The sequence below is a fragment of the Sinocyclocheilus grahami genome, unplaced genomic scaffold, assembly GCF_001515645.1.
Source record: "Sinocyclocheilus grahami isolate Dianchi unplaced genomic scaffold, SAMN03320097.WGS_v1.1 scaffold333.1, whole genome shotgun sequence".
Taxonomy (NCBI): Eukaryota; Metazoa; Chordata; class Actinopteri; order Cypriniformes; family Cyprinidae; genus Sinocyclocheilus; species Sinocyclocheilus grahami.
This window is the reverse complement of record NW_015505512.1, coordinates 159,498-170,276: the sequence shown is the minus strand read 5'-3', so window position 1 is coordinate 170,276 and position 10,779 is coordinate 159,498. Positions and strand designations below refer to the sequence as shown.

The window sequence follows — 10,779 nt, the reverse complement described above, 5'->3', positions numbered from 1 at the left end:
TAATTAGGGACTCAATAATAAATCATATTCAATGCTAATGAGCATTATATCAGAGCTTCTTAATGTCAACCATTTAAAAAAATAGTTTTCCAGGTGCAAACAAGAAAACAAATCCCAGGTTTTCAGTGTGGTCTCAGCCTGCATCACACAGCTTTTTAAATATCAGATGACCACCATTAGAAATATATAGAGGAAATTATACATTTACAGAAATCACGTGACCTTCCATTCCGGTTATTCTCGTTGAGCTGCATTTTTGCCTTTTAATGACTTACGGAGTGAGTTGGAGTATTGTATCATTTTCATATGATGTTTTTGATAACACAGGCATAACCACATCATAAACCTTACGTAATGAAATGTGTCTCAGCCGTACGCTATCAATGGAACAATCGCACCAATCTCCAATGAACAACTGGACCAGACATTACGCCAGATGTGGGTTTTCAAACTCACAGTTCTTTATTTTATATTTTAAGTTTCAATATATTGGTATTTATTAATGCATGACGATGTGTTGACACATTTTTCAGCTTACAAACCTACGGTCTTGTCTTGCCCCGTTTTACACCAACTGTCAATAGGAATCCAGATTGGGGTCTTCCAGACATCGATGTGCTCAGACAACTGGCATTCAGTAACGGAATGAGAATGGAACGAATGGTGAGGGGCAATTGATTAATTAAATTAGGAATTATCAAAATAATTGTTAAAGGTGCAATAGGTGATGGTCTTCAGAAACATTTTTGGTTATGCTGGTTGAAAGTCTCTTCACATCCCGATAGCAATCATTAAGTTAAGTGGTCTAAATGTATTTGTCTGTATTTATATGTTCTGTGGAAGGCGTAGGACCAAGAAATGTTCGTCCAATCAAAACGCTCTGTCTGAGCAGTACTATAAAGTATTCTCACAGGTAAATGACACATGATGTAGCCCAGCGGTTCCCTGCTCCCTAAGCAGGGGAAATCCTTTGAAGTTTACTATTGTAGTAATGTTGTCTCTGGTATTCTGGTGTTTATGCATTCAGGGGGCGTGGCTTTGGACGGCGATTTCAGAGAGGGTGGGACATTCGCTTTCAGTGCTATCAGGCTAAAGTTAGCATTTTCCAAGATCTCCTACTGCACCTTTAATTGTCTAATTAGACATAGTTAATTTACTATACATTTACAATGACTTCGACAATAATTTCAAATTAAACCATGTGAACACTGTAATGACTTTAATATATTTTTATATTAACCCTGAAGTGGTCATATTGTTAGACTAGTTTCATGATGCTTCACTTGAATATGTTTCAATATTCTTGCTTGTGTTGATTTAACACAAAACGTAAATATTTTAAAATGTATTTGTACTTTTTTTTTTGCCATTTTAGAACATATAATTAAAAAACAGAGAAAAAAAACATATATCATCCAGCCCTACAACTAACTTACAAATCTCATTAAAAGTAAACTTAACTATTTATAAAGATAACATAATTAACAAATACATAATGTGTGTAATATTTATCATGACTGATTCATTGATCAGCTCGCTGAAAGTGTCAAATGTGTGTGTGTAGCAGTGCACACCTGTGCGTAAGGCAGAGAGAACGCAGGCATCTGTGCTCTCATCTGAACGGTGTGTTTCTGCTGCTCCAGACGCATCTGTCTCTCCTTCTCCTGCTCCTGCAGACGCTGGATTGCGAGATGTCTTTGCATCTCCAGGTACTCCTGCAGTAACCAATCAGAGTCAGCGTTCCCTCATCACATGATTCACAGACTCAAAAGAAAAGCAACTTGCCTGTTTTTTCTGCCTCATGATCTCCAGTTTCTGGGCGAGCTGGATTTGTCTCTGTCTGTCTGCCTCCTCAGCAGCCCGTCTCAGTTTCTCCCTGTGCTCCTCTCTCAGAGCGTTCAGTGCCGCCCGCGCGTCACGCACCTGCGCCAGTTTGTCCTGAAGACCCTCATAGTACACTGAGCGAGAGAGTAGACAGCATTCACTATCACAAGGCACCTTGTAATTCAAAGGCGTTAGGGACAATACTTTGAAACTGCAACCCAACCAGCTTCAATATATTCCTACATTTTGTGTCATTTGGAAATAGTAGTTATCTACACTGGAAGTTATTAACAAAAAGATCAAGCTAACAGCTTGAAGGCAGCAGTTTCTAAATATATTTAGAAAGTTTTAAATTGAAACCAAGATACATAGTTTAATTTATTTTGATATTTACATTTAAACTGATTCATTTACAAATTATTTTATTTCTAATTATTTGAGTAAATATATTAAGCAGTTATGCATGTGTTATTACTGTCCCTTAAATTAAATCGTGAGAAATCAAAATAAATCCTGAAACGTATTCATTTTCAAATGATTTATTTCTAGAAAATACTATAATTATATAATAAATAATAATATAGTTACTATATTTAAAATATTTAGTGGGAAATAAAAAAAACCCATCTAATTTATTTAGATAAAAATCAATTCATTTTACATTTCTTTCTAATTATTTCAGTGAATATGCAAAAAATTTCTTATAAAAAAATATTATAAAAATGGTACAATTTAACGTTAGTTAGTGCATTATGTATCATGAACTAACAAATAAACAACAATTATGGTTCATTTGAAACCTTTAGCAGTGTGTACTGTTTTGATCCAAATGATTGTTTTGCTAAATGTAAATTGAATTCTATTTAATAGCAAAAATCTAATTTGGTGTTTGTCACTATTTGACATCAATGAATTAATAAAGGAGGTTTTCTATGCACACAGGAAAGACCTCACTAACTGATAATGAAATTATGTTTTGATTATTTTCCTTCGCAATAATTAACGGTTTTATTGAATAGTTGTCGCAGCTCTAGATCAGATCACAACATGTTTTGGACCCCATTTACACCTATATTTAGCACTGTGTGTCAATGCTGATACCAGGTGGACACGGGCTTGAGACACAAACATGCACACGTGACTCACGTCTCTTTTCATCCAGCTGGTTGAGTATTTCCAGCAGCTGTGGGTGCATGTTGTTGATGGACTGGAAGAGAGAGAGCACAGCACTGTCGTTGGTGATGCTGCGGCCGCGCATGTGGTTGCTCTTCATGCGGTTAAGGAAGGTGATGACGGCGTTCTGCAAGGCCTTCAGGAACTGCTCATGGTTCTCCTCAGATTCTCCATTCTGATACTGCTGCTGAAGAGACAGATGCAAGACGTTCAGTGCAGAACATGATTCAACAATTGTCTTGGTTCTCCATTTCCAGTGCTGCAGGTACCTCCACTATGTTGATGGGTTGGACCGGAGCGAGGCTTTCCACTGGTTGGCTGATTGGCACGGGCTCAGCCAGTGAAACTGGAGCAGGAGCAGAGGGGGTGGGACTCTTGCGAACCTCTTCCTGTTTCTTCTCCCAGTAAGTTCTGTTTAGGTAACGGGCCAGCTGAAAATATAGATATTAATACAGATATTATTTAAATACACTAACTGGGTTTTTCCATTTACTACCAATCAAGGTTTTTTTTTAATTTTTTTTTATAAATAATACTAAAAAGTTTGTCCTGATAAAAAATCATTGTCTTTTTTCCAAATGAAAAAAATACTTAAATACTTGTGCAAAAGTGTCAGTAAAGACATAATGTTACAAAAGATTTATATTTCAAACTAATGCTGCTTTTGAGCTTTCTTAATTATGAAAGAATCCTGAAAAAAATGACTGTAACAACATTGATAACAATAATAATAATACAAAAAGTTCTTATTTCTTTAAGCATTTTAGAATGATTTCTGAAGGATCAGACTGGAGTAATGATGCTGAAAATTTGCATCACAGGAATAAATTACATTTAAAACATATTCAAACAGAAACAGTAATTTTAAATTGTAGTAATATATATATATATTTACAGTAATTCCAATCAAATATGTGCAGCCTTGGTGAGCATGAGAGATTTTCAAAAGCATTTTTAAAAAACAAAAAAGGTTTTTGGAACAGCAGCGTACATAATTACATTATATTATTGACATATTTACTGTACTAATACAAAATCAACTATTTTTGAAGGAACTGGTTGGTTTTTCACCTCTGGATCCACATCTTCAGCCGATGGAGCCGATGAGTTCTGAAAGGTAAAAAGAGAAACGATTTATCCATTAAACATAAATTTAGACAAGGCGTTTCAATTAATAACTTCAATGAATGTTTCTTACAATGGGAGAGGAGTAGAGAGTGCTGACAGGAGGGGCAGAGGAAGTCACAGGGGTGGGATCGACTTTGGGGTACGCAGAGTAAGTGTTCTTCTGTCTCTGTAAACAAACACAATCATCATATGACCCCTTATTTATGCTGATGCTGAACGGCTGGCTTACAGGTATTAGACATCGTACCATCCTCTCCTTCTCCTCGGCCTCACTCTGAGACAGTGCGATGGCCAGCTGCAGCTCCTCTTCCTCCTGCAGCGCAGCCTCATCTCTCTTAGGAGGCATCTGAGGAGGAGAGCAGCAAGAGGAGGTCAAGAAGAAAACGACAGGAAGATGTGGAGAGGGAGCCGTACACGTTTTGATTACATTGTTTAATTTCTATATTACCAGTGCACAAATATAGAAATTTTGGCAGACACACAATTTTTGTATTATGTTTTTAAAAAAACAATATTGGCTAATATTGGATTTTATAGAATAATAATTAATAATGAATAATTAGTAAGGGGTCAAATCATTGGCTTCCACTGATTCGGACAAAACTAAATAAATTAATTAAAACACACCAACACTGATACTGATATGATCACTTAAATGTTGTGCATCATATTAAAGGTGAAGAGCGTAATTTCTACAATATTAACAGCACCAAATGAAACTGCAATTTGTCTATTTGCCTGACATAACATTGTGTCTACCATTGCTGTGAATCTGATTAATTGTTATGAATATGCATGTTCAAAAGTTTGGAGTTAGTAAGATTTTTTTTAGTGGCCAGAAAAAAATATATTTCTTATTTTTAAGAAATAATATTTTGTTCAGCAAGGATGCAATAATTTGATCAAATATGACAGTAAAGACATTTTATTTGTATATATATAAAGAAAAGAAGAAGTTATTTTGATATTTCTATTCATCAAAAAAAATCCTGAGAAACATCAACATTCTCAACATTGCTAATAGTAAGAAATACTTTATGAGCATCAAATCAGAATATTAGAATGATTTCTGAAAGATCATATGACACTGAAAACTGGAGTAATGATGCTGAAAATTCAGCTTTGCATCACAGGAATAAATTACATTTGAAAATAAACTAGAATAGAAAACAGTTGCTTCAAATAGTAAAAATTTTTCTTTTTTTTTTTTTTTTTACTGTATTTTCAAATCAAACAAATGCAGCGTTGATGAACAAAGAGACTTCAAATTCTTATCATATTATAATTAAATTAACAACTCCTACAACAGCCAGCTGTTTTCTCAGTAATTTTATTTGGTCATACTAGTGGCACAGAAATGATACACTTCACCTTTAAATACAGTGTTTATTACTGATTGGAGTGGGATTGATGGTAAGCACACAAACTAGACAGTAATATGTGCTCTCACTCATGAGCCTCAAAACTGCTTTGCATTCAGGGTCCAAATAAACTTGTGCGTGAATGATAAACTATTGGTTTATTGTCCGTTTCAATAAATTTGGTGGTATGCTTCATAATTGTGATGCCCATGAGAGTGAGCCCTCTATGAAATGTAACTACTTACTGATTCGGTGGGCACTACCTGAGACTGCTGGGACAGAGGGCTGGTCAGGTACTCAGGGGGAAGCTCGGACTGCCCAGTGCTGGTGGCCTTCCCTTCGGCTTTCCTAGGAGGGGGGGAGAGGGAGGGGTGGCTGGTGAGGAAACACACACATCCTGGTAAATCTCTGGTAGTCAGCAGGCTTATGAACATGAGAAACACAAAGGACAACTACAAGAAGATATTACACAGATATAAAGACATTTTCTGATAAAAGATAAAAGCTGCCTTTCTGTCTAATGCCTACATCAGTGTGCAACCTAACTGAGATAGGTCATAAGTGACTGATTTGAGACAACAGCATCTATATACTACAATTAAAAAAATTGAAGTCATAAGAAAAACAAATGTTTTTAAAAGAAGACTCTTTATGGAAGAAAAATAATGCCATATGTCTTTGAAACAAAAAAGCCCGTTGAATAGCACTAACTGAAAAAATAATGCATTGCATTTACAGTGCTTGCATTTTAATGCCTTGTATTTCCAGGGCTTGCATTTTTAGGTCCTGAAATTTAACATAGTTGTTTATTTAAGCTGTGAATATTTCAATTGAAAATATTTCACACACATTTTCATAATTAAAAATTCAAAAGTTCATATTCACCTTCCAGAATTCACTTCCAAAATATTCAATCTGTTTAAAAACACGATGTATAATATTCGACAGGCAAATTTCGGTCAATTTTATTTCACTTTCCAAATTCGCTTCCACAAATTCAGTGGTTAAAATTCGGCATTGCACATCCGGGGGCTGCAGGAAGAGCAGTAGAGCACCGATGCATGATCTCCAGCTGCTGTTATTTTAAATAAAATGACTTTTAACATTTAAAATAACATACTGTCAAATTGTAAAGCTCATATTGCTCATAGTGATTTACAACAGATGAGATTGCCAATATCTCCCTTCATATATGTACAGTAAACAATTATTTACATATAAAAGATCCCTGGAAAGGGTTTTTTCCAGTTCCAATGGCTGTAGTACATTGCTAGATACAAGACTAACTTACTACAGGTTAGATTTTACCAATATCTCCCCTACGGTATGTACAGTACACAAATATCTTAAAAAAAACCTACAGTAATTCACCAGAAGGATTTATTTTTCATGTTCCACGGGTTGTTGTACGTTGCTAGTTACAAGACTGACTTACTTCATGTGAAATGTTGCCAATATCACCCTTACTGTATGTACCATTCACAATTACTTAAAACACAAACAAAAAAATCTGTAAGGTTCCAAAAGGGATTTTTCATGTTCCAAAGGTTGGAGTACAAAATATTGCATACTTTATGTACAGTAAGGGAGGTATTAGCAAAAGTTCACCTATTATGTCAGTCTAGTCACTAGGAATGTACTACAACCTTTGGAACATAAAAAAAAAACTTTATATGAATTACAGTAATTTCTTAAGAATTAAGACAGTCTGGTCATTAGTAACATACAACATTTGGAACACGAAAAAACCCATTTTGGTTAATTACTGTAATTAAAAAAAAATAAAAATAATAATATATATATATTTATTTGTGTAGGGTACATACTTAGGGAAAGTTAAGAGTTATTGGCAATATACATTTAATCAGTTTGAGTAAATTATTAATTTACTGTAAACATTAATTTGAATAAATTATTGGACTTCATTTTGTACTGCGAGGTAAATTTGCAGACGGTTCATAAAGCAGCCTAGGCAAATATGCAGCGAATATCAAACCTAAAACTACCGCGCTTGGTTTTCTATGGGAGAAAAAAAATGGTTTGGTGAAACTTTGTGGGTTGTGGGCTCATATGTCTTGATGCATTAAACCACGTTTAGTGTTGTCTTTATGGGAAATGTTTAACATGCAGTTTTGCGCATTCCATAACTCGTTCATATCCTCATCTGCCTGTTTATAGTTTGCATCATCAGTAAGATCTGAGTTTGTTCTTTTAATACCACTGTTAATTTTGACAGCAAATTTTGATTTAGTTTTAGTCAGTCTTTTGACCAAAATGCCATTTAGTTTTAGTCATATTTTAGTCATCGGAATTGTTTTTAGTTTTAGTCGACTAAATCTACAGTAAATTAAGTCGGCTAAAAATCTAATGGGTTTAGTTACAGTATAATGCATTTATTAAGCATTTCTCTAAAATTTACAAACTCATTATATAGGTTTGATATTAAGGTTTTATCATGATAGACACTGATTTAACTGCGGTGACACACAACATGCCTTTATGTTAAAATTAAATTAAACCACTTATCATAAAGAACAAGCACATGGTCTTCTTTTTAATGAAATACCAATGGTTATATAGGCTAATTATGCATTCTTTATAGCAACTTGTTTACCATATTCTTCGTTCTTTCAAGCAAACATATTTATTTCTATAAATAAATTTAGATTAATGTTTAGGGCTACTAAAGTTTTACTACAGGTTAGATTTTACCAATATCTCCTCTACGGTATGTACAGTACACAAATATCTTAAAAAAAACCTACAGTAATTCACCAGAAGGATTTATTTTTCATGTTCCACGGGTTGTTGTACGTTGCTAGTTACAAGACTGACTTACTTCATGTGAAATGTTGCCAATATCACCCTTACTGTATGTACCATTCACAATTACTTAAAACACAAACAAAAAAATCTGTAAGGTTCCAAAAGGGATTTTTCATGTTCCAAAGGTTGGAGTACAAAATATTGCATACTTTATGTACAGTAAGGGAGGTATTAGCAAAAGTTCACCTATTATGTCAGTCTAGTCACTAGGAATGTACTACAACCTTTGGAACATAAAAAAAAAACTTTATATGAATTACAGAAATTTCTTAAGAATTAAGACAGTCTGGTCATTAGTAACATACAACATTTGGAACACGAAAAAACCCATTTTGGTTAATTACTGTAATTAAAAAAAAAAATAAATAATAATATATATATATTTATTTGTGTAGGGTACATACTTAGGGAAAGTTAAGAGTTATTGGCAATATACATTTAATCAGTTTGAGTAAATTATTAATTTACTGTAAACATTAATTTGAATAAATTATTGGACTTCATTTTGTACTGCGAGGTAAATTTGCAGACGGTTCATAAAGCAGCCTAGGCAAATATGCAGCGAATATCAAACCTAAAACTACCGCGCTTGGTTTTCTATGGGAGAAAAAAAATGGTTTGGTGAAACTTTGTGGGTTGTGGGCTCATATGTCTTGATGCATTAAACCACGTTTAGTGTTGTCTTTATGGGAAATGTTTAACATGCAGTTTTGCGCATTCCATAACTCGTTCATATCCTCATCTGCCTGTTTATAGTTTGCATCATCAGTAAGATCTGAGTTTGTTCTTTTAATACCACTGTTAATTTTGACAGCAAATTTTGATTTAGTTTTAGTCAGTCTTTTGACCAAAATGCCATTTAGTTTTAGTCATATTTTAGTCATCGGAATTGTTTTTAGTTTTAGTCGACTAAATCTACAGTAAATTAAGTCGGCTAAAAATCTAATGGGTTTAGTTACAGTATAATGCATTTATTAAGCATTTCTCTAAAATTTCCAAACTCATTATATAGGTTTGATATTAAGGTTTTATCATGATAGACACTGATTTAACTGCGGTGACACACAACATGCCTTTATGTTAAAATTAAATTAAACCACTTATCATAAAGAACAAGCACATGGTCTTCTTTTTAATGAAATACCAATGGTTATATAGGCTAATTATGCATTCTTTATAGCAACTTGTTTACCATATTCTTCATTCTTTCAAGCAAACATATTTATTTCTATAAATAAATTTAGATTAATGTTTAGGGCTACTAAAGTTTTTCAGTTAAGAGCAGTGAGTGATTTTCTGTCTTTCTTTTGTTGCTTGATTAACATAAATGACTGGACAATAGCAACTAAATTAGGCTGCTGTCCCTTTAAAACCAAATGCACAGCTGCAATGAGTGCAATGTAGTGATACACGTTCTCCCTGCTGTTTACGTTCACTTAAGACGTAATCAACTGTTTTTACGTGAATACTCATCAAAATTTTGTGTGTAATTCTCCATCCATGCGAGTGCGACGCGAGAGTACTTGTGTGCTGTGAGACGCGCTTTCCGTGTGTGTATGCTTCAGTGTCTGCGCTCATCTCTCCGGACCGAAATGAGTTCTCTCTTGCGTCGTCAGATTTATCCATATGTCTGCTCTTCTCTTACTCCCAACACATTTAAAATTTTGAACGTTTTATGAGACGTGCAGCAAGTGTATTTTAGCTTATGTCCCGATGATTATGCTTAATCTCCTAACTATGCAGCAGATTCGTTCTGAATGAATCTCTTCCCAAATCGTCCCTCCCTAACATTTTCGTCTCGTTTTTATTCGTTGATGAAAATGTCAATAAATTTTCATCATAGTTTTTGTCATTCAAAAAGTTTTAGTTCGTTATAGTCGGTGAAAAAAATTTCATTGACGAAAATTATTCGTCAACGAAATTAACACTGTTTATTAGCCGTCATTGCGTTAGTGCACTGAGCCGCGTAATGCATTTTCTTTAACAGATTTCTGAGGGAAACAGCGTGAAACCTTGCGCGTTTGTTCTTATTCTACATCTGCTTAACTGTCGATATAGTTCGCATCATCAATAAAGCGCTTTCTGAGGTCTTATATCACTGTATACGTGTCGTTAGGGAATCCTAGAGTGTTATGTATGAGGGTAACCCCAGTATTACAGCACAGCGTCACACAAGCCATGATACAAAGTTCCGGAAACTAAGCAACTGAAAGCAATATATGTCTTCTTCAGATGTAATGTTAGTTCTGTACTTCAGCGTCGAGTAAAACAGCATTATTATCTCCTTTGCGGTAGAGAGAGCTGCTTACATGCAGGCTACGGGAAACAGCGAAGATGTTGAATTAAACATACACACAATCAGCTTTTCCACATGTTTATACTGGCCCCGATAATCAAATCTTCTACTTAGCGCTTGCTCCATTTCTGCAAATCAGTTTTTGTGAATGAATGACTTAATCCACCTGTT

General features: G+C 34.5%; 1 pseudogene; it reads right to left on the bottom strand.

The window, feature by feature from the left end:
* Positions 1 to 2,972: 2,972 nt before the first annotated feature.
* LOC107602700 (hepatocyte growth factor-regulated tyrosine kinase substrate-like) overlaps positions 2,973 to 10,779 on the bottom strand; it is a 25,257-nt pseudogene continuing 17,450 nt past the window's right edge.